This window comes from Ptychodera flava, chromosome 1, assembly GCF_041260155.1.
Source record: "Ptychodera flava strain L36383 chromosome 1, AS_Pfla_20210202, whole genome shotgun sequence".
In the NCBI taxonomy this organism is placed as follows: domain Eukaryota; kingdom Metazoa; phylum Hemichordata; class Enteropneusta; family Ptychoderidae; genus Ptychodera; species Ptychodera flava.
This window is the reverse complement of record NC_091928.1, coordinates 56,958,288-56,983,991: the sequence shown is the minus strand read 5'-3', so window position 1 is coordinate 56,983,991 and position 25,704 is coordinate 56,958,288. Positions and strand designations below refer to the sequence as shown.

Here is a 25,704-nt window from a genome sequence, read left to right as displayed (position 1 = left end):
GTAGGAAAATGCAGTCAGGTACTAAATCTATGTCATCAAAAATTTTGTAACGTTGCTGTTCTCCTTCAGGCCGTTCAGATTTATTTAATTTTTTCTGAGCTGTCTCTCCACATGGTTGTTGTTTTTGACTTTCAGCTTTTCTACATTTTCTCTCCTGATCGGTCGGACGGTAGCCTAGTTGATTTCATAACTGACAAGGAGCTTCAGTTTCTCTCCACGAGAATATTTTAAGCGTCCACGGTCGTAGATTTCAGGCTTCCGATTTTTTCCCAATATTTTCTCTCCACAACCTATCGCACCAGGTCTTGGCTGTAAAGTGTTGAATTTTCACGAAATGTTTCTCAACGACCGTGGCTTTCAGGTATTCGACTTCATTTTCTGTCCACGGCCGGTTGAGGTCGTGGCCGTAAAGTGTTACATTTTTCCCGACATTTTCTCAACAATTGGTCATGAGGTTACGGTTTCAAGCTTTGAATCTGACTTTTTTCCTGGTAATTTTTTTCAACGATGGGTCGTGAGGTCGTGGCTGTAAAGTGTTGAATTTAGCCCGACGTTTTCTCAATGATCAGTCATGAGGTTATGGCTTTCAGGCTTTGACTTTTTTTCCTGGTAATTTTTCTCAACGACCGATCGTGAGGTCGTGACTGTTAGTGTAAAGTGTTGAATATTTGCCAACATTTGTCTACACGACCGGTCGCGAGGTTGTTGCTTTCAGGTTTTCGACTTTTTTCAGTAATTTCTCTCAATGGCCGGTCACTAGGGAGCTCCTTTATCGTTTATTTATGAATAATAAGTTGTTTACCTTCCTGTTTATTTACGAATTCATGAATATTTTAAGCGTCCAGTAGTTTTACGGACGACATCGCGACACTGTGTCTGTGATCTTCAACCCTTTCCTTATTTTAATGCGTGTTGGACGGCTGTGGTGTTGACTCAATCACTTAATCCGCTGATACCGACAGCGGATTAGCAAGTTGGCAATGTTTTCGGAGCAATTACAGTGGTGTATACACAAGTTGGAGAGGAGATAAGGACTTTTCGGTAATATATAAAGCAGTCAGATGGTGTGGAGTCGAAATCTGTATTTGAAATACCACAGTCAAAATTCATAAAATTACGTGAAGTAAGCCGTTGCACAAAAAACTCCCTCCCCACCCCAGGGGACTGACTTCTTTCCCCTATGGTGACACTGATAAATGTCTTTATTCACTGTTAAAGCAATGTGAGCTTAATATCCGTACCAAGTTTCATGAAATTTGATGCAAGATTTTTTGACATAACAGCCTAATTACGAAAATTCAATAATTGATATGATACTGCTATATGTCGTGAAACAAAATTGATGTGGATATCTATGACATAGGTCAATGTCCTTGTACCAACTTTCAATAAAATCAGCTGATACATGTCTGAGTAAATGCTCCAAACATGAAAAAATCGTGACAAAATGGCCGCCAAACAGCCATATTGAATCGTATCGTGAAATAAATCCACATGCATATGCATGATATAGGTCGATGTCCTTGCAGCAACTTTGAATAAAATCTATCAAAACGTCGCCTTGGTGATCTCGTCGGATTAAAACACCTCGGGAGAATACCCCGTGGTGAAAAGTACTATGAGTCCAAAACGAGCAGATTTCATAACAGTCACTAAATACATAGTTCATTTTGATGCTATCGATGTGACCAGAAATGAAGTTACAAGCAGCGCAAGTGGATACAAACTTGGGAATGCCTTAGACTATCAACAAATATTTCCCATATGTGATGCAAAAGAAATAAGTGATTAGGTCATCTATAACAATGAAAATGGGCGCTGTTTAATTTCTATTCCATTGAGAAGCATAGCAAACATGAGTTCAATGCATGTATGGATGGATAACAGATCAAAACGGAGATAAAGTCTTTCAATAACTGGCACTTAAGCTTTTGTATTGAAGTGCGGTAGTCGAGGTGTAGTGAGATACCCTAACTCATGATAAAACCTTCCTAAATGTAATCCACCAGCAATAGAGATCGTTTCAAATTTTTTCCTGTTCGTGGCTGGGCTGATAATAATCCGAAAATTTTAAAAATCAGTTTCTAAAGCATCGGCTTCTTTTTCCAAGGCTCTGTCTGTATCTCTCAATTCAGCGTCCACTCACTGTAAAAATAGCGGACGCTAGACGCGTCTTTACATGTTCAAAATGTAGATGTCGGTGTTCAAATTTGAACGGCTAGTGTTTATATTGTTAACACTAGTGTTCATATTATTAACAATGATGTTCTAAACCTGAACGAAGTGTTAACAATCTCTCCTTCAAGTGTTCAAAAACTCAGCATTACAGAAATTTTACAATACTGTAAAACAATTAACAATCTTTAGTGTTTCTCAATTTTCTATGGCTATATTAAATTTAATACTGTCTCGCTGTCCGGCAAACGTACACCGATTTTGGTGTAACGAAAACTAAGTGAAAAATATCTCCGGTCTAAAGTTGATGAAAGCATGTTTTTCCTAAAAAGGGAAGTATACAAAATAAATTTACTCGTTTATTAAAGGTTAAAATTTTGAAATTTTGAAAAGAAAATCAGATGACCACCATGAACATTTTTTTATTTTAACATCGGCGTGCAAGAGGCGTTCTACTCCTGAACACTTGGTGTTCAAGTTTGGTGCCTTTTTTTATCCCGTCATGCATCAAAACGGAAGTTGCGACATTTGTCTTGTAAATGCACGCCGAGGTTTTGATCGTGCGAAAGTAAGACAAGAAAGGGTAAGTCTTCTCTCAAAAATAGTAAAAGGTGTTAAATTTTGAAGCATCTGTCTTTTGAAATTTTTGTACAGCATTTTGGAGTAACTAAAATCCGTGAAGAAACCTTTTTCTTTCAGTGGCTGGTATACCACACAGTAGCTGTGAATACGCAGCGGTATTTTTGGCCATGGTGAATCGATCGCACTCATGACCCTTGACCAGAGCGCGATCGACATGCCACATTACCGCTTCATAATCACAGCTAACACACGTCTTTTAGTATTCACAATCGCATGTAAAACGGTATAGTCCGTGGGCTGGAGGGGCCCACCGTGCACCCCCCCCCCCCACATCCCTACTACATGGGTATTTGTTTGTTCTTTAGGACCTGCTGAACAAGAAAAAAGATGTTAACATTGAATATTTTGGGATGCACTACCTATCTGGGCTAGTTTTTCATTTGCATGTACTGCAAAAAATGGCGAAAATGGGTAGGGGTATTGGGTACTTTATCCTCCCCTACATTAAGTAAACTAGCATAAAATAGCACAAACTATACATTTTTTGAAAGCTAAGATTCTGCTCTTTATGAGAAACACCAATTTTAGCAAAATTAATTTGTGTACATCGAATAGGACGACTTTAAAATGAATTTTTTGACAATTTTGAAATTTTTTACCCAAAATACCATGTAACAATTGTGATTTACTTTTATTAAGCAAAATTTTGACAGCTTTTAGTGTTTGAATTATTTATTCCCACATATTAACAGGAAAAAAGTGTTAACATTAGATATTTAACTATACACTACTTCCTTGGAGTCAATTTTGAATTGCGTGTATCTGTATGGGGTTTGTAAAAGCTAGGGGTGGGGTACAACATTCTTTCCCTGATGAAGTAAACTGGCTTGAAATGCCATAAACCTTATAGTGATGAAGAAGAAAATAAATGTCAAAATTGGGTATTTACCATGCATTATTGTCTCTTGTCACTAAAATAGCAAGTTTTGCTACATTGGTAAATCGTGAATAGGCATTTATTGTTATGCAATGAACTAATGCACAACCTTAAAAACAAGACTTTAAAATGTGCAAACATAGTCATATTGCCATTTTCTCCTTCAAGTAAATAGATTATTGACGACTGTCTTTTTTTTATAATTTAAGTTTTAAATATTTTTCATAAAATAATTTGATAAGACGTATTTGGAAAATTGTCTATGCCTCTTTGTCTTACTTATACAGCAAGCGTTACTAACAATCTATTAGGCCGAGGCTAGAGGGGGCGTCTACGTGCACCCCCCAACCCCACAGGATAACAAACCTGTAATTTGCAGAAGCCTTGGGATCCCTAGAATAAGAAATGGGATTTTAACAGATAAAATATAGGGACTCAATAGCTGTTACGGTCATGTTTTGAAGGGTACCACAAAGTCACGATTTTGTGACCCACATGGATTTTTGTCAAACCTGTCTTCTTGTACGTGATCTGCTGAGCTTACTGTTTAACATGACCTACGTAATGGGGTATCATTAGAAAGGTGATTTATTCTTCTTGAATATGGTATATTGCAATATGCAATATCTTCTATAGTTTTCATGAAATAGGGCCATAATTTACCCCATACCCCAAGTTTTATGTCACAAATTACTGTCAAAACTAATCTAAATTCCACCAATTATTTACCTATAGGATATAGTACCCCATACCCCTACCCATTTTTCGCCATTTTTTGCGGTACATGCAAATCAAAAACCAGCCCAGATAGGTAGTGCATCCCAAAATATCAATGTTAACATCTTTTTCTTGTTCAGCAGGTCCTAAAGAACAAAAAATACCCATGTAGTAGGGATGTGGGGGGGGGGGGTGCACGGTGGGCCCCTCCAGCCCACGGACTAGTAGTTAAACATCGCAGAGTGTACACTCTATTATTCAGCATATGGGTGTTGGCTTATTTTTTTACTATTAATCAGTTGATGACAAGAAGAAGCCAATATTTGTAACAGTATCGAAAAGAGGCACTGTATACCAAAGTCACTTCTTTTCCTTACCTAATAAAGCTAACTTGTCTTTCATTTAAAGTCTCATGCCGCCATATTATTGTTGCCGCTTGTGACAAAATGTATTTATCTTTGGATGAAACAAGATGCTTCGCAGAACCCTCCTGAATGAAATAGTTCCGAATTCAATATGTTGTGTGAGAGCTTTGTGCGCTACCAAAATGATTGGTCTAGCAAAGCGTCAGAGCCAAATTGCTGAAGTGCCTTGACATGATGAAATTCGTCGAAAACATATATATCCAAAAAAATTCACATACTTTCAGAGTTTTCAGTTTTTAAATTGTATAGTCAGTTCGCGAGTCATTTTTATCAGCAACATATCTCCCTAAATGGTTATCACGCTTGAAATATAAAGTACGTTGACTACAAATTTACATATGGTATAACGATATTAAAACCGTTTTACAGAATTTGCTTGGAGACCATGACATGATTAGGCTACATGTAAGCCATTAAGGCCCATGATTGCCGTGTATTTTGTCTCTAATTTACAGAAATAGAATAAATTCGGATTGGTGAGTAAAAAAAAAACGATTCAGTACTTTCGATAGGATTTTCTGACTCGATGTGCGGTGCTAGATGTTCGTTGTCTGCTCGCAAAGTGATTCTTTTTCACCGCGGAGTGCGGCGACAAAACGTTATGGGACGCCACACTGTGTGATTGACAATCTTGTGAGATGAAAGTTGCAATTTGTGAACCACTTACAGACCTTACTGTTGATGAACTCCCCCCCCCCCCAACGTGGTATAAAATTGAGACAATATTCGGAAAGGGCCAATCATGGCGCAAGTTTTAGAGAAGACAATCAACCCGAGGGATATGGGAGGGCTTTATTTTTAAAATGTCATCCAATGATAGTTTGGATTTATTTTATAGACATCCTGAAGGAAGTTATTCATTGATGCCAAGTCGCAACTTTGAACAAAGCGAGAGCCCGGGGCTGGGGATGTTTGAGTACGATCACCAGGCCTCGACAATATTTACCCAGAGACCGACGTTGGCGTTGATAGATCATACCATGTAAAGTTTTCTTACTACTATCTCGCATTACTTTTTGGGGGATATTTTGTAAATCACACATTTCCAATCACGTAAATAATAAGCTTAGGCTCCATGCACTGAGAATAAACCAAGGGACGGACTACGTCCAGGTGCAGCCAACGAACAATGCACTTTTAAAAAGGTCCTTACTATGATAAGATATATTGTGCATGACAAATAATGCGAGTTGACTAATTTTAAGTCAAGAGGGTAATTAATTAGCTGTTCATAATTTGCCCTCCCACAGACAATTTTTCGACTTACCCTCCCACATTCAAATTCATTTTTACCCACTCCCCACTTATTTTTGCCTGTTTCCCCTCCCCACTGTGAATTTTTGAAGCTCCCTCGCCCTGTAGCGAGAAAAAACTTGCCAATTTCCCCTGCCCTGGAAACAATTCCCCTCAAAAAGTTTTTCGCCAAGCCCTGTCCCCAGGACAATCAACCGATATCCGCCCTGCCCTACAAAAAACCCCTAAAATTTGCTCCCCTAACACCTAAAAACATGTCCCCTGCCCTAGCAAAATTAAAATTTCCCCTGCCCTCGAAAATTGCTCCTGGAATAGCTTTTGTGATGAATAGCTCCGTTGGCTGCACCTGTACGTCGCATCAGAACATTCACAGAATATTCACATCCTTTCGTGTGATGATCGACATCCGCCTCTCCATCCCGGTGACGTGTTCCGGTGGTGTCACTCTCGGAGCAGCCGGGTACGCACGCTCGTTAGAAATTTCGCGGAAAGGGGGTGACTTTCGTCGGACATCACAGAGACATCTATGTCCGTGAAATTGAGAAAAAGGGTTTTTCAGATCACCCTCCGAGGCTAGGTCTGGTTCTTCTCCCAAGACGCTTTCTCACTCGAGAGAGTAAAACCCAGCAGCGGTCCCCAAAGCCATGATCCAGAACCGTCCCGGGAGAACCGTACATCTCATCGTGAAGGCGATTGTAACTACGTGCCCATTCCTCATATCAGTTCGATTAAAATTAGTATGTTCTGGCTGTTTAGAAATCCAGTGACCGTCCCAGTGATGGTAAACTTTGTTCTTGTGTTTTATGATTTGATACGCTGCATTACGGAGGGGGGGGGGAGATAGCTAATTCAACATCCAACAACAACTTCCTGTATGACTGGCAATATGGCGGTCGATGGTAGAGGTGTTCTTCGCGGGAGATGCAAAACCTGTGCAGAATGCATGGAATTTGTCAGTGAAAATGACAGTTTGAGATGCGGTTATTGTGGATGTGTACCTGGAGTACACACAGTGATTCCAGAAGTAATTCAAATGTTGGAAAGTGAGTTCTCCGAGTCAAGTAAGTCTTTTCAAAAACTTAGCGAAACTCATAATTTAATAAATGTAGCTTGCTGCAGATCCGTAGCCCTACCAGTGCCTTTGCTGGTTGTGTTGGGGATCCGCAGCAAAAATGTAGCTAGCTGTGCTGTTTGGTCCATGATATCGCAGCGGTGCTCTGGCGTCTATCGAATGCGCTCGGGTCAAGGTCTGTGGCGATGACCCTTGACCTGGGCGCGTTCAATAGACGCCACAACACCGCTGCGATATCACAGCTAGGTCCATAGCTACTAGCTTACAAGTTGTAAGGCATCGCTGGTCAACTCAAGTCAGCGAATCAACATGATAGTGCTTACCGTTATTTCTAGTTGAAAAAGTTGTCATTTAATAGATTGTACTAACACTTGCATGAGGTGTTTGTAGTTGTAGTATTTCTCGTTAGTTGGTTGTCATTTATTGGTAGATTATCTGTTCAGGTTATTGTAATAAAAGTTGCATGTGGTGTTTTGTACTAAGAAGTATTTCTAGTTGAATTAACTGTCAGTAGATTGTTCCCAGGTTTATTGTACTGACATTTACATGTAGTGTTTTGTAGTACATGTAGTTGTATTAACAGTTGAGATTGTTGTAGATAGATACCCTTACCGAAATGACAAAGTGAAAACTAGCTTCTAGCATGCCAGATTGATAAACAGTTCATGATAGTTGGAAATCAATATGCCTAAAAGATATTTACAAATAGCTACTGAAGTGTTTAAGCCCAGGGACACTTCTGTTCGTGCTGTGTATACATATACCATACATGTTATTTTTTTGCATTCATGTTTGAAACGGGTAAGTCTGAGAGCGGATTTCAGGCCATGCACTGTTTACATGAGATAAATATGTTTAATACCGGTATATGCATATTGCTGACTTGGTTTTTTTTTTGAAGTGCAGTTTTATAAAATAAAGCACATCTTATCTGTAGAAACCTGCATACCAAATATCATAGCTATCAGACTTGTAATTTTGAGAAACCCTTTTTCGACCAAAAAAATTGTAAAAAATTCCCCAAATTACAAAATTGTAGATTTCGTCATCGTTTGAAAGACTCATCACATTTTTATTATCCCCATTAACCCGCATACCAAATATCAAAGCTATAAGGCAAGTAGTTTTGGCGAAAACAATAGTTTGACCAAAGTTTGACCAAAATTAAATCGCATATAACATTGATAATTTTGAGTGGTAACAAAAAATGTCATCTTTGTTTGTAAACATTCATTGTTTAAATTTACGACACATATTTACGAGCACTGGACCAATAAGATCTTCATGTAGATTTGGTTTTTGTTTTCAACATCGAGTGACTTGAAAGCAGTTACTGTCAGAGTCGAAAATACCATGTGGTTAATGTCAGCCCTACGACACAAACAAATTGAGTTTCAGTAGGGATATTCAGTCGTCGATAGAGCCACGGTCACTCTACGTTATAGCATGGAGGTAGAAAGAGGGGGCTTACTTCCGGGTTTACAAGAATGCCTCGCTGCAAAACTAAAGTTTGCTTAAATTATATTCCCTTAACGAAGAATTAGTTTCTAGTAGTCTTTAAAAGCATCTTGAGTAACTTTCACGAAATATTTCAAGGATGGACGCACGAAATACATTAGATTTGTACTTACTCTCATAGTACAGCTCTGAGCTGCGCGATTGAATGAGTCTATCAATAGTATCAAGGGTACACAGCTGACTCCGTGTCAAAGGTAAGTCATGTGATGTCAGAGGTCATTAAATGAACACCTTAAAAACGCTTGTTTTTGTTCTAAACAAAGAATCGTAACCGTAATTGTCGTATAAATTGTGTGCACAGACATTTCAATTAGTTGCCAAAAAATCCCAGCGAATCGAATCTTCTGATCGCAAGTAAAACGGGGTCGACGCTTGACTTCCGTTATGAACCAGAACGAGGCTTGATCAGTTTGAACGTCAATTTGACATCAACAGTCAATTTGAACTGTTCAAGGCTGCCACGTAGACAGCTTGCAGCTGTCGGTGTCAGCTCCGTTGCTGTGTAATCGCTGTCATTTTTTACACAAGAAATCATGACTTTGGTGTGTTGTGAGAACGATTCAGGCGTCAGAAAATGAGTTGAGTCTGTAAAATACCATTGTAGCGGATTCCTCTGCATGTCCTGGAAGACTGGCGATTCAATGGCGATTTGACTCTCGAGACGGCGTCACTGCATGAGTTTGTACCACCAGTGGTTGACACGAATTCAAATGTTGCCATGTAATGGCAGCAGAATGATGACAAAACCACCCTTGATGCCATCTACATTACTCAGGGTAAGTGTAGTTTTAGCCCTGCGGACAGGTTTGTGTGTTCCTGGCGTTATACGGCCACAGCCACAGCCCTGCAACGGTCTATGGAGATAACTGTGTTCTTGCAGCGAGATTCAAAATGGCGACCTCCATGGGCAAAGTGGTAAACAACCTGTCGAGTACGTTATGTTTCAGAAAACGAACGGCTTTGGACGTTAGGAGAAGTTCATCGCATCTTTTCTTGGGTCGGTTAGGAGGTAAAGGTAGGCAGGGAAAGGATTTTGCCCCGATAGAGCAGAATTTCGGCAAAAAAGACCGTGTTTTTGTTAAGGTCCGGATCAGCTCCAGTTATCTCCATAGACCTTTGCAAGGCTGTGGTGGAAGCCGTATAACGCCGAGAACACACAGACCTGTACGCAGGGCTACTGTTGCTAAATCATTTGTATTTCTGTGTTGTTATAAAATGCATTGGCAAAATTGAATTCAGTCAGACAGCCAAGCCAAGAATTGTGGTTAATTTTTCTATGGTTGTAACTTGGGGGCAATTTTTAGCGTTTTTGGTCAAAAAAATCATTTTGTTTTGAAAATTTATATTCACGATCCTTGGGTTGACCTCTGTCAGATTTATTAAAATTGTGGTGATATTTATTTATCTGCGTTTTTAGCAATTTCTCTTATTTTTTTCCTCTGCTGCCTGAATTCAATGCTTATCAAACAGGCTACTTTCTCAGTTGTCATCTGTCCATCTGTCGTCCGTCAACAATTGCCTTCTCCTCTGAAACCGTAAATCCGATTGCTTAGAAATTTGATAATTATTCACTTGGCATGACTTCACTGCTCATGCAGGCAAAGTCAAATTCCAAAGCTGGCTATCACCACAGTAGAGGGGCTGTGCTATCACCATGTGTGTCGATCAAAGGCTGATGATAGGGGCAGAGTAGTTTTTGAAAGACAAGATATGACAGAATATTTCCTGAGAATTCATAAACTTAACAATAAATCAGGCTACAAAAATAACAAAATTGTAAATGGCCAATCATACATTTACTTTTTCCCGTAAATTTTTATATTTGTTCTCAATTTATGAACATTATGAGCGACAGCGAGAGCACAGTTGATAGGGTTTTTTTTGTAGACGAAATATTTCATTAGATCAAGCAGATTATTTCAGTATACTAATGTATAACTGGACAGATTTCATTTATCAACAGTAACAATAGTGATTACACGTGTGAAGGACATGTTTTCAAACAATGCACAGTACTTTTTAAGGATTCTGTGGGGAGCAGAATATAAACATCAAATGGAACTATTACTAATCATGTGTTTATAATAATGTACTTCACCTTTTTTCTTAAACAGAGCTTTGTTTCACAAAAGTAAACAACTACGAGCTGGGTATCAAAGACTGACCCATAACCTTGAAGCATTAAATGGTAAGTAAAGTTCAACCTTAGGATTCCTAAATGAATAGTACTCTCAGTGAGTCTGTGCAACTCGAGCTTGGCTTAAAGAGGGAGTTTTCCAAGGGTGATATTTACATATGTTCTCGCTTGAAGGTCAATTATTCCATTTATAACTTGCGCAGATTTTTACAAATAAGATTAACTCTGTGGCAGAAGTTGCATTATAGGGCTTCATCATGGGAAAAGCTGCCAAGATTGGTGCTTTCATCAGGTCATACGGCAGGGACCATCTTCCAATGGGTATGGCATTGTCAGTAACGTTTACACCAGGCTTTGTGTATTTACATAACTATTGTGTATTTTTTTTATTGAAATTGTGACTCACCCCACTATACGATTATTTTTAATTATTTTGTTTATTATTTGTATATTGGGGTGGGTCACAACTTTTAACCCCCCAAATTGCATTTCTCTGGCTGCATCATTTGTATGACTGATCCTCATTACCAAAAGTCAATTCCTAAGTTGGCGGCTTCTGTGCAAGTCCCTGCTGGGTCACTTTTCATTTCATTTACCACATTTACTATGCAAATACTCACAGCCTTGCATGAATGTGAGAGAGTGGACAATGCCATACCAATCAGAAGATGCACCCTGCCATATCATTTGATGAAAGCGCCAAGCTTGGTCTATTTTTCTCATCATTCAAAATAAATTTAGTTGATGAAGCCCAAAAATGCAACTTCTGCCACTATTTTTATCCATTTTTGTAAAAATTATCAAGTTATAAATGGCAAAAATGGCAATTCTTGAATAAGTGACCAAAAACAAATATTAAAAATCTTCTTTGGTGAACTCGCCTTTAATACAAAAACCTACCTTTTTCCTATGCTGCGTTCCAATTTGACTTGAGAACGTTCATGTACATATGCAATGAAGTGTACTCAAACCAAATGAGTGGACGTTACATAGTAGACTGTGTATAATTTTAATTGAATTATACCAATAAACATTTACTTCGCTTGAACCTTTGCAAATCATACAATATTGACTCATGAAGTTTAAATGAGGTAATAACATACTTGGATAAAATGTTCTGGCATATATACATTAAGATCAAGTACAGATCAATTTTTATGGCAACGTTTCTGTCTTATTCCGTACATGAATAACTTTAAAGATTCATTGACTTAATAAAGAGGGAAATCAACATTTTTTCCCGCGGGATAAATCATATGAAAAAATAAATTTTGTTTTATGTCATTGATTCTACTGTCTATGGATATACTAGTTTGAAGGTATTTGCAATATGAACAGATTTATACTTGTACAACAAATCACATTGGATCATTCGCAAATTGAGGGTATATAATAGTTTCTTTATTTTTGACTACATGCAAATTTCATTCTTCAATGTTTAATAGCTGTTGAAAGAGTCAAAATTGTCAGCTTTTAGCAATTCTAACATTTTACATATTTTTGTTATAAACTTAATAAGCTTTATATCTTACTTGATGTTTTTTATTTTTTCCAGCTTATGCATAGGACAACCTCAAGATGACAGGTCAAGCAATAACTGAAACCATAACAGACAATCACAGCTTACACTTTTAAACAGAGCTCATGGTCATGGCAATATGAAGTTCTTGACTTTATGGACACTTGAACATTTTTTCAACTTAACAGTTGATGTTGATTATGTTGATCAGCTTTTAAAGTCTGGTGGATTAAATTTAATTAATACCAAATTTTTTAGCTCTCGCATTATTTTTGTTTGTGCAGAAGAGTGTTCTGAAGTGGTAAGGTGATGGCAGTTTCTCAGCAGCAGTGATAAAAAAGTTTCAAGTTGTTGGGGTGACTATAATTCAGAGTGCAGAAGGTAGGTTGATTTTATAAAGCACAGCATTAGGAAATCTACCCAGCAGAGAGGCAGCTAATTGCCAGGCCGAGTGGCAGCTTACCTGTTAATCTTTCCAGAAGAGATCCAGAAAATCTAATCCTGGGCTCTCTGGGAAAGATTTTCCAGGAGCTCTTGTGCCCTTGAGGGACCTTCATGGAAGAGGAGAGATTCTTGATTGCCAACATGTCAGAGATGTGTTGCGTTCATGTGACAAACATGTTGCATTGAACAGCACAGATTTTGGGTGTAGCTGCCTGGATTTCAAGCCATACATGCTTCTAACATGTATTGTTCATGTTTCAATTCATAACAGAAAGTTAAAATCAATATGGTCAGACACATGTTTTGAAACCTGTAGGTAGCATGTATATGACACATGTTTCTTACAAGTAAGAAACACAATGTAAATGGGTGTCATTTCGGTAAGGGTAGTTATCTGAAAGCAGGAGAGTACTATTTATCTTTGCTGAAATTCTGTGAAAAAATGGTTGTTGCTGGAGGCAAATTTCCCTTAGCTACAAGTGATTTTTCTACAAAAGGATTTTTTTTTTTTTTTTTTTGTTTTTGCAGCTACAGATGACGGATGATGTCTAATAACTCAAGAGCAATCAACTAATACAAGATCAAAACGGATCAGAAAAGTGATTGTATATGAATGTGACTGATGAACATATGGTGAAGACAAAACATTGAACGATCACTGTATTTCAAGTTTTCATTATGTTACTAAGCATATATTGAACAAGGCAGTCTGTTACTGTGCACATCAAACATAAAGTCAACCCATGCTAAGCTAGTGTATTATGTGTTCCTTTTTCACCAAGAGTCAGCACACTTGCTTTGAAATTTGTAATTTATGGTATGCAATTGTATTGGCAAACATTTAGGTAAAATCTCCCAGATATCGGATAAAAGGGGTTGTTTTTCGCAGTGATTTTCTCCCAGATTTTCCAAAAAGGGTGTATTTCCAGAGAAAAATTATGGGAAAGGGGGTACATTTCAAACTCTGCTAACGAGCGTTGATACCCACCAGTTCAGAGACTGCCACCGCCGAGCCCGGTGTCAGCGCCGGCTGGACTGGATGTTTTTAATCACGGCAATTTGACAGCAATACTTGGAAAGAAATACACTACATCCCTACTCATTGACATTATTATTCAAACATCCTTTCCCAAACTCCTCACTTTGCGCGATATGCACATATATACGTTTTTCCAGGCCAGGAGATACGGCGCGCCTTTCATCGGCCTGTAACATACATAGGAGTTCGTTGACCTCATTGTACGTCTGGGCATGTTTTGCCTGTGCAAACAAACAAGAACTTGTGACCGAAACGGTATACGCTCTTAAAAGAGGCGTAGATTTAGATCAATAGATAGGAATACGATAGGAGCCATGAGCTTTTAAAAATTATAACCTTCAAACAACATGAACTATTCAAAACTTCAACTTTTAAAAGATATTTCGATTTCGCCTGCGTCGCCCAGTCAGTCGCCATTTGTGGAGGGACCGTGGCTGAACTGCAGAAGGACTCAACTCTAAGGAATCTATTTCCAGAATCACCAATCATTGCCTACAAGAGAAACAAAAACCTAAAAGACACACTAGTCAAAACAAAATTCACAGAAGTAAAGAAACAAAAAACAAACAAACAAACCAGGCCACCAAATGGACTCACAACTAGACCCAAACATTGATATTCTTGCCTCGCTATTCGATGAGCAAGATCACTAAAACACATTAAAACAAGTCATCGTTGATGACACAGTCCCCACTTGTTAATGGGTGCTTTGATTACAGGTCCTCAGAGAGGATAGAGTCCTCTTCATTAGGTCTGTGATAAAAATACTTTTGAATAAATTCGCTTGATACATGTATGAGTTGTAGTTCAGGACATGAAAAAATCGTAATAAAATGGCCACATGGTGGCCATAATGGATCGAATCACAAAACAAATCAATGTGCTTATATATGACATACGGTAGGTCAATGTCCTTGTACCAACTTTGATTAAAATTGGTTGAAATATGCCTGAGTTATGGCTTTGTACATGAAAAAATCATAACAAAATGGCCGCACAGCAGCCATATTGGATCGTATCACAAAACAAATTAAAATGCATATGTATGACATTGGTCAATCTCCTTGTACCAACTTTGAATAAATTTGCTTGATACATGTCAGAGTTATGGTTCTGGACATGAAAAAACGTAATAAAATGGCCACACGGCAGCCATATTGGATCGTATCACAAAACAAGTCAATGTGCATGTGTATGACATAGGTTGATGTCCTTGTACCAACTTTGAATAAAATTGGTTGAGATATGCCTGAGTTATGGCTCTGTACATGAAAAAATCGTAACAAAATGGCCGCACGGCGGCCATATTGGATCGTATCACAAAAAAAATTGATGTGCATAGCTATGACATTGGTCAATGTCCTTGTACCAACTTTGAATATAAATTAATCTGTAGAAACATGCCTGAGTTATGGCTCTGTACATGAAAAAATCGTAATAAAATGGCCGCCTGGCGGCCATATTGGATCGTATCACAAAACAAATTGATGTGCATATGTATGACATAGGTCAATGTCCTTGTACCAAGTTTGAATATAATCGGTTGAGATATGCCTGAGTTATGGCTCTGTACATGAAAAAATCGTAACAAAATGGCCGCACGGCGGCCATATTGGATCGTATCACAAAAAGAATTGACGTGCATATCTATGCCATTGGTCAATGTCCTTGTACCAACTTTGAATAAAATCAGTTGAAACATGCCTGAATTATGGCTCTGTACATGAAAAAATCGTAATAAAATGGCCGCCTGGCAGCCATATTGGATCGTATCACAAAACAAATCGACGTGCATCTGTATGACATATGAAGTAATCCTTGTACCAAGTTTGAATGAAATCGCTTCAGGCACCTCTGAGATATCTGCGTGAACGGACGCACGCACGCACGCACGCACGCACGGACGCATGGACGGACGCACGCACACACGCACGGACATGACCAAACCTATAAGTCCCCCCGGACGGTGTCCGTGGGGACTAAAAACTATTCACAAACACAAACTAAGGAAAGAATCTACATTGCGACTGATGAGAAACCACACTCGGGTTTCGAAACGCAAGCGTCAAAGGGCCACTCTATCAACTTTGTAACACCATAGGTCCGGCTGCGTCTCGCCATAAGCTTTCCCCACACAAACAAAACATTACCGTACACACTAATCCAAACTTCTCTACAAATATCCGAGGCGAAATAAACATTTTTATGAACGCAAACAATCGGATAAGAATGCAGGAGCACATTTTTGAAACAAACCAAACACAAACTCGACACAAAAACATTTTGGATAGTTAGGTGGGGAGCCTCTTTCACACTTTATACAGACAAGCGTGAGCATCTAGCGACTGATGAAATCTGCTGATGATGTCATGAATATGTAATTCGGTGAAAGTGGCCGTCGACGCGTCGCGACTGGCAGTGGCGCTGCACTTGATAAGTCTTAGTCGGGTGGTTACCGTATAAATGGAATAACCGATCGTTTGCTGAGACGATCAAAAGGTGTCAAGTGCGCCTCCGATTAAAGTAGTGAAGTGAACTATGCATAAGTAATAGACGGGGCCCAGAACGTCGTTTTAGGCCCAAACGACAATCTGAGACCCGTCAAGTTCTGTGTGGGTGCAGGGCTGTCATGTGGTGGGGGGGGGGGGGGGTGCGACTCCGCGCCTTGTCCGGAGTGTTCGTTTGATGTCGCTAATTCACATTAAATCAAACTCATTCACAATTTTAAAGACGGGACGAGTAAAAAGAGGTATGGCTGGGGTAAATTAACATGTTTCGGGACATTGTACGCGTAAAGATACTTGAAATTAGCGCTTTTCGTTTTTGCTGAAATTGTTCCGTTAGAACATAGGGTAAGCGACGGGGGTCACGTATAGCAGTAGGGCGCACTTAAAAACAAGTCGGTCGCGAGACCCCCAACGGAGACGGGATATTATGATTATTAATCGCAAACACGGATATAATTTAAGCAAACAAATTAAACCAGGTGAATGTCAGAATAATCCGCAAGAAACATACCAAAATGTACCTCATTAAATGCGATTGTGTTTGTTTTATTTGCCTTTATTATGATTTCTCGAGCGGGGGCACCGTCAATTGTTAGGGTAAGCGAGAGTACACGGAATTTTGCGAGAGACTTTGAAAAATCGCATTTTTTATCAAAATTATGAATTTTTATCAACATATTTCTGTACCACCATGTTCCTGAATGAGAAGAGAATGTGTGGCCGCAAAACAGGACCTCTTTAAGATCTGTGCTCGGAGAACGGGGTGAAAAAATGGTCCGGGCGTAAATAGGTCTACCTGAATTCTTTTACTATACAGTAGTAGCTATTCGAAGGTTTAGTGATCTCAAGTGTCAATATTTTACCAGTTGCCCTATGTCTTTAAAAATAGTTTACAACCCTTCTTAAGTGTATTAGAAGAAAGGCAGCGACAAGTATAAAAGATTTCATAATGTCTTGGCTACATGCATTGATATTGTTCAGGAAAGCCTGGGTGCCAAAACGTATGCGTTCGCAAACACCTCTGGAGGGGATATGAGATTTCAGGAGGGGCTTGAAAAAATTAACAACACGCCAGGCGTGGCTCTGAAAAAATGACGTTGCAAAGGGGGGAGTTGAAAATTTATCGAATATCAAATTCCTTTTACCTTCTCGTGTCTATTTATAGACAGAGAAGGTATTAGAGTTGAAAACCAGTATGCTGCTGTCAAGTACTTCCGTCTGTCAAGACTTCCGTCTGTCAAGATCCGTTGACGTCAATGCCATTGTGATGGGTCATATCATAAACTGGTGGGGGTGTTCATGGCTCAGGTTGAGGTGTGGGAGAACGATTTTGAGCTATGACAAAAATCAAAAGGGACTTAGCGCATAGCCACAGTGTTAAGCCTTTCTCCAAGGTTTCTTAGTTGACTACAATCTATTACAGACTACTGAGCTGACGTTAGGGGTACTCACTTTGTGTTTGCTCACTCTGTGAGCGCTAGTGTTTGGTACTGAGTTGCGTGGATATCCCCTCATGGCCTCACGTGATCTTGGCCTGTTGCATAATCTGCAGAGATGATCATATGCCTCCGAGTCTGAAAACTGTCATTGTGTAAGCCTGTCGGCATTTTCCTTGCATTTTTTCTCATTTAATTTTGCAAAATATCGGCGAGTACCTCAATATTTCAAGATAACCCTTTCTTCCCAATCGTTTCCTGGAGTTTCAGAGTCATATGAACGAAAATGAGTGAAAGTTTTAGACAGGAAAATCGGACGTCGGCCATGTTCAATGTTTACAGTACAATCAGAAGTTTACGTGGAGGAATTAACCAACAAACAAACACTATTCATGATGCCCGCCCTCTAGAGGCAAGCCCTCCTATATGAAGTACCACATTTGATGCTTGTGGAAAGCTTGACCACACAATGGAGCATTTAAACTTTTAGAAAATGACAAATTGAATAAGAAGGTATTCAGAAAATGTCAAATACTGCGGAAAAATGCGCAAATATTCAATATAAACAGGTTAACTGACTGGTCAGCTATAAAAAACAATGAAAATGTTTATGATCAAAAGTTTTTGAGATGCGCACATTTAACAATACAGAAATTATTAACATTATAGAGATAAGACCAAACTATTTTTTCAGGGATGGGACAGGTTGGAAATGAGGGGTGAGAGACAAAGGCACTCCTATTGCTGCATGTGGATGCAGCCACACCATTTCATTTACAGCATACTTATTCACTGTGTTGTGTTCAAGTTCCATATTGTACTGACTGTCATACAAGGATAACATGAGCAAATCAAATCAAATTAGAAAAGGATCAATGCTATTGTGTGGATTTTGCTGAACATGGCTGATTTTAATATTTCGCCCTATATATTTGGTATCCAGCAAGGCATATTTTGATGTCAAGTCAAAATTAACACTACATTGCTGACAATATATTTTACCGTTTCTGCATGAACTTTTCTTTTTTAAATTATAGTATATTAGTACTTCAAACAGATTAACAGTTATTGTGATGTCAACCCATAATTTTACATCACAAAGACTGTAATTCTGCCAATTTTTTTTGTTTTTCAGTCATTTTATAAATTTTGCACTGCACAAGATGATTGAACAAACTGCAATGTTTGAATTTGTAAACTCAAAGAATAAAAATCCTTTGGTCACAGATTAAATTATTTTTTAAAAATAAATTTACTCTTAAACACTGTAGCATATATTCTTTACATGGTCATGTATTTCAAGGAAAATATGCCTATTAAAAACAGTAATTTCTTCACTTTCAATTTTTTCAATACTATGACAATTATCAGCCATGAGGTTATACAAACACAAGACCAGATAAGCGTTTTTCATCATTTTCACAGGACTCTTTGGAAAATCAATTAAAAACAGTTAAAAGTGACTTAAAATGATCACTTGGTATACATTTAATTTACAGATGCCAGGTTGTGTATTTCACATGCACTCAGGTCAGTAAGGAAGTGCGTCATTACTATTTTGGACTGTTAATTCTTATTTCTGAATTATTTAACTTTTTTCCCACATTGAACTATCTTTAGGCAGTTTATACTGTAGCTTAGAATTTTTTTGATTGATGTATTTAATCATCTTTTGGGTTCTTTGGGTCCATATCTCACCTCATGCCCCTACATCATCAACTATTTACCAACAACTCCATGCCAACAACCATTACCTGACCTGGCCACACATAAGAGAAGGTACAGCGTCATTGACGGTATTTTTATATATCTTCTGGTGCTTTGACATTTCCTGCAAATGCCATTTTGGCGCGCCCTTCGGACGCAAGTTTGATTGTTGATTAAAAAATTTACTGATGATCCAAGCAGCCACATTGAGCCAAACGATTTAGGACATCATAATTTCTACTTACCCAACCCCTCTGTTGCGGAAAAGTCCCCTATATAATGACTACAAGATTCAACTTAATCTTTCAATAACAATTTGGGAGATAACTTATTTGATATCATTCTCCCATCGACAATACATGGGTATAGGTCAGTGTCAAAAGTTTATGTCGCCGTATGTACATTTGTATTTTTTGAGGACTTTGACAGAATACAAGCCATTTAGAGTAGTGCATATAAACTATTTAGAATAGTGCATAGTGTCATAAGTAACAACTGGAAGCTTCAGGTCAGCCAACCTTTGAATAACAATCTGGGAGCTGATAAACTATACGTTATTTGTAGTTTCCTCATAGCGTACAATGTACAGTTAATCAACATTTCAGTGAAATTCCTAAATCTTCAAAAAATTATTGCGCACACATGGACTTGTATCCATCTCAGTCTAATCACATACATTAATATCAATAATCAAGAGTACATAAATACACAGATTTAGCTAGTTTTGTATTAAAATATTCATAGTTTAATCGTAGTCTACAATGTAAAGTGGGTGAACATTTTCGGCGAAATTCAAAAATCAAATTTCTTGTACACATATGCACATGTAGCCACCCTCTACTAACAAGTACAGTTGTGTCAATTTTTCAGGTTCCATATACGCAAAAATATTGCAGATTTTTAATTGGGAAAAAATCATTCAGAGTTTTGTCACAGACTCCCATGTATAGTGGCTCGTCATTTTCGGCGAAATATTTCTTCTACACATGTGCATTTGTAAACACCCAGTGCTAATTTAATTAATTTATATCAGTTAACATACGTCTATAGATGAACAGGTATTGCCATTTTTATATTAGAAAATACACATTCATAGGTTTCTCATAGACTACCATGAATAGTGAATCAACATTGTCGAAGAAATCCAAAAATAACATTTTGTGTACGCACATACACTTTTTACCTGCCACTTCAAGCAAACTACATTTACATGGATGATCATACATACACATGTAGAAATAGAGCTAGTTTTTATTGAAAAAAAATATTAAATAGTTTGCCTAATACACTTACGTGTATTATGATTGATATTTTTGACGAAGCCACATTTTGCATCGGGGACTACCAAACTCTAGCAAATCAGAAAGGGGAACTTGAACACATTGCAGGTTTGTTATAAACATAATATCATTTTAACTGCGCGTATTTAAAATTAATAGTATGAAAAGTCTTTCTTTCAACAGTGACAGACCTGTTGTTAATTTGTTGTTCACAATATAAAATTTCAAGAAGAAATGAAGAACTAAATCAGACATATCAAACGATGAATGCTTAAAAGTGTATGATGGTGATATTTTAGGATAACCTATCATAAAATATTTCGTTTAGATTCTTTTAGGATAGTTATATATGATAATTTTATAATGTTACTTCAAGTCGTCAATCAATATAATAATAATAAAATTAGATGATATATTGAAACTTAACCTGGACAAAGATCTAGACCAAGCTACCTCTATACCATGTATTGATCATTCATAAGGGGCCACGACGCTTGGACCGTCTATGATTACTTCTTCGATGATGAACTATGGCGGAATTTCAAAGATTTTAGGGACATATTACTAGAGGAATACAAAGATCAGGTGATCTCGGATTCCATTCCAAAAACTTTGTAGTATTTTTCAGGGAAATGTGGCGTCGTTTCCTATAAGCCTCTAATAGTGCAGCCAGGGAAAAAGCTCTTCCAGAAGTTACGGGAGTCAAGGATATCGTGCGCATCCATACAGAGAACATGTCTGTGGAGAGTAAGATGTATACAGTTTATGCAGAAATGGAAATCTTGGTATTGGATCTAAAAGATAAAAGTGTAAAAATTCGTACAATGCATGTTTTCTTACCACTGCACAGTGGTCTAGCTTGTACGCTCGTAAACATGTGTCACGTAGATTTTCAAATGCAGGACAGAGGTATGACTGAGTGGGTCGTATTTCGCGAAGCATATTTTCTGCCTGACATCACCTTCGGCGGGTCACTAGTGACGACAGCGAAAATTGTTTTAAATTTATTTTTTAATAAAATCTCGGTCGAAATCTGTTCACTTGCAGATTGTGTGTTAAGGTCACATTATAAATATTTCCATAATTACCCCTATATATTGACTTACATACCATAACATCAATGGATTCGTTGGCTACTTGTACTCAAATCGAATAGATAACAATTTTTTTCTGTTTTGGTTGATAGCATATTGCACAGTGGCACGTTTTGGCCATGCTTGGCGCCACTGTGAGCTGGAAAAGGCATGGGATTGAGCAAAACAACACTGTATCTATTTCCAATCAAAGAATATCCCTCGATAACGTTCACTGCACAATCACAGTCGAGACTCTGTACCCGTTCACCTCTGTTCACTTGACGTGTATTTGGCGTGTACAACGTCAAGGAAAACCGAACTCCAGCGAATTTCACCTTTTATCCCTTCATGCATGACGTCATAGGCGATAGACGAACATGTGTGATAGCTTACCAAAGCATTGGACTCTATGACTGTAGTAGTGCATTTCTGCACGTAACAATTTTTTAATGCTCAGTAGCATGAAAAATAATAGACTGTTGTGCAGTTGAGTGCAAAAATGACTCAAGGAAGAACAAAAACGGAGTTAGTTTTCCCATAGTTTTTTCCACAGAATAGCTTTTTCGAATACGGTGGCTAAAGAAAGTTCGGCGATGTAATACAATGTTAAAAGCTGTCAAATATAAAAAGCTATGCTCTGCACCTTTTAACGCGTACGATGATTGTTTTATAGGGGATTTCGGGACTCTTATACCGATACAAGACGATACTACACAATGTGGTTCGTATCTTGACATGACTGTTGTGACTCGGCACGCCGGTATTCATTGCCCGATAAATATCGGCAATGATTGCGGGACTCTAATATCGATACCAGAAATCGATACTAGATTTACTTGTACTGTGTGTCGGTATGCTGGGTCTGCGAAATCGCGATATTTAACCGATGATTATCAGCGATTTCGGTCTTTAACTCTGATACTAGACGATACTTTTTCAAATCGTGGGTAAATATCCGATGTATATAGGAGACTTCACCACCTAACAGATCTGACCAGCCGACTACCTTTGTCCAACTCTTAGTTCAAAAATAACATCCATGACCGGTAGTCAAGAATTCTGCAGCATGTTTTACATAATTAGATTTATTCATGCACGAGATACATTTTTTACATTTAGGCCTGAAGCATTTTTTTTCATTAAGTGTCCACACGAAACTTTCATACACACGGCTATCGGGATTTCGTCGAGAGGGCCGATCGGATTTCATCGGGAGTTTGGGAAGGCCTTGCAAAAAATACATTCTTTACTACATGTAAATCATTTTTACTTGACAATCGGGACTTGGACAGAGGACAGATCTGACATCATCGGGAGTTTTGGGTGATCTTGTACGAAATACATTCTTTACAACAATAGACGATACTAGATTTTTCAAATCGCTGGCAAATATCCAATATATATCGGAGATTTCATCACTTAACAGATCTGAGTAAGCCCGACTTTCTCAGTTCGACCCCAACTTCGAAAAATAGACGAGACTATAGATTTGTCAAATCGCGGATAAATATTTTCCGATATATATCGGAGATTTCGCAGCCTTAAAGATCTGGCCAAGCTCGACTTACATGGTAACACATACAATCAGTCAATCATTCGTATCATTCACAAACTAAACATTAATTTTAAGTGACTGATGAAGAAAATCTGTTTTAGAAACGTAGCGTTGAAGGATCGCAGGTTTACTCGGTGTCTCCAATCCAGTTCGGGGTCTATACAAGCACAGTGACTCCCTCCACGGAATCATACACAAAACGCAAACAACCAAGATATGAACGGTGATTTGGAGAGTTTCCAATTATTACATATTTCATATTACTATATTGATTCAAATTAGTATGGTTTGATTTCAGTCGGGGGAAAGTAATACAGATTTCAGAAATAGCGCTGTTCAGACTCTTCATAGTCGTCTTAAGAACGCGAACTGTTCAAATTACTCCTCCAGCTGCAAGCTCCAATCATTTGTATCATAGATATATGTCCAAAACTCAGTAACCCAAAGCACAAACCCTTCATATTTGGTTTGATGGTGGACCTTAAGACACCACATCCTTTACCTCATTAACAATGCACATATCTATTCTGGGTAAGCCAAAATACCAAGACGTCAGATTTTTGTATATCGGATAACAATGATACAATTTTTTTCGACAAAATGTCATGTGACCTTGTTGACCTTTGACTTCAAAAATAGATGTATCTCCATGACTCAGTAACCAAAGTGCTACACCACTCGTATTTGGTACGATTGGAGACCTTATGATGGAACTTTCTGTACCACATTAATTATGTACATATCTAATTCTGGGCAAGCCAATAAGGCTAAAGGTTAGATTTCTGTTATATTGGGACAACTATGACATGCAATTTTTTGACTAAATGTCATGTGACATCGATGACCTCTGACCTTAAATATAGATATATGCCCATAACTCAGTAACCCATTGCACAAAACCCTTCATATTTGGTACGATGGTAGACCTTATGACACCTCATCCTTTACCTCATTAATTATGCACATATCGAATTCTGGGTAAGCCAATAGACCAGGAAGTCAGATTTTTTTGTAAATAGGGATAACAATGATACAATTTTTTTTGACAAAATGTCACGTGGCCTTGTTGACATTTGACATCAAATATAGGTATATGTTCATAACTCAGTAACCAAGTGCTACACTACTTATATTTTGTATGATGTGAGACCTTATGATGCCACTTCCTGTACCTTATCAATTATGCAACATATCTAATTATTGGCAAGCCAACAAGGGTAAAGGCCTGATTTTTGGTATATAGGGATAATATAGAATACATTTTTCACAATATGTCACGTGACCTCTATGATCTTTAACCTCGATTTCACAAATATACCCACAATTGCAAATAAAGCTAGAGGTCTGATTTTCGGTCTACAGGGTTAAGTATGGGAACAAGGCTTTTGTCAAAATGTCACATGACCAGCCACTTCCTGTACTTCAACGACTATTGACATATCTAATTCTTGGCTGGCTAGTAGAGTTATAAGTCTGATTTTTGTTACATAGGGAAAACTAAGGGATAAAATGTTTTTTGCGTGCTGACCTCGAAATACGTTTATACCTATAAATCAGGAAACACATATTTGGCTGATGGGACACTTTATAACGCAACATCATGTAACTTATTAATTATGCACAAACCTGACTTTGAGCTAGCCAATAGAGCGAGAGGTCTTTTTTTGTACACAGGGGTAACCATATGATTAAATGTTTTTAACAAAATACCATTTTATGTCAATGATATTGTACCTCTAATATACATATATGTTCATAACTCAGTAACGACAAGTGCTACACCCTTCATATTTTGTATGATGCAACTGACCGAGTGCGATCAACAAGCCACAAAACTGCTGCGTAATCACAGCTGTAAGCCATTGTGACCATATTCATGTGGTTTTATATCCAGAGACCTTAAAATAAGAGTCGTCAAATGCAAATACAGGACCTTGGTACTTGAGAGTGTTCGAATTAAGTTGTGCCTGGACATAGGCATGACTAAGGTTTTCGGATTGGGCTGGTTCTCACATTATGTCAGATCACTTTGTTGTAAATCGTGGTTACACTTACGCAACCAGTGCATCGTCAATCACAGGAAGTCATGCTTCAGCGACATTGGTGCTATTTTAATATTTGTAGAGATTATGAAAACATTAAAGAAAAATTATAATAACTCACTGAGAAGTGCTTGTCTCTCAAATTTTAAAACCACGTAATTGATTGTATCTTTACAACATTTGAACTACTTGATTATTTTCGTGACCCAATACTGTGAGGTCAAAAACTAGATCGAAGGTACCTGGAACAAAAACTCTTCCACTTGCTAGCTTTGGACGCAA

At 38.1% G+C, this 25,704-nt stretch overlaps 2 long non-coding RNA genes across 2 annotated transcripts in view; both read left to right on the top strand.

The window, feature by feature from the left end:
- Positions 1-6,964: 6,964 nt before the first annotated feature.
- Positions 6,965-25,704, top strand: part of LOC139141812 (uncharacterized) — a 550,434-nt gene continuing 531,694 nt past the window's right edge. Inside the window, exons 1-2 of the long non-coding RNA XR_011554251.1 lie at positions 6,965-7,151; positions 13,309-13,797. This is a non-coding gene — a long non-coding RNA (uncharacterized lncRNA). The remainder of the gene's footprint in view (positions 7,152-13,308; positions 13,798-25,704) is intronic.
- On the top strand, positions 9,099-12,586 carry LOC139141799 (uncharacterized). Its single transcript, XR_011554245.1, has 3 exons — positions 9,099-9,456; positions 10,795-10,868; positions 12,373-12,586. It is a non-coding gene; the product is annotated as an uncharacterized lncRNA (long non-coding RNA).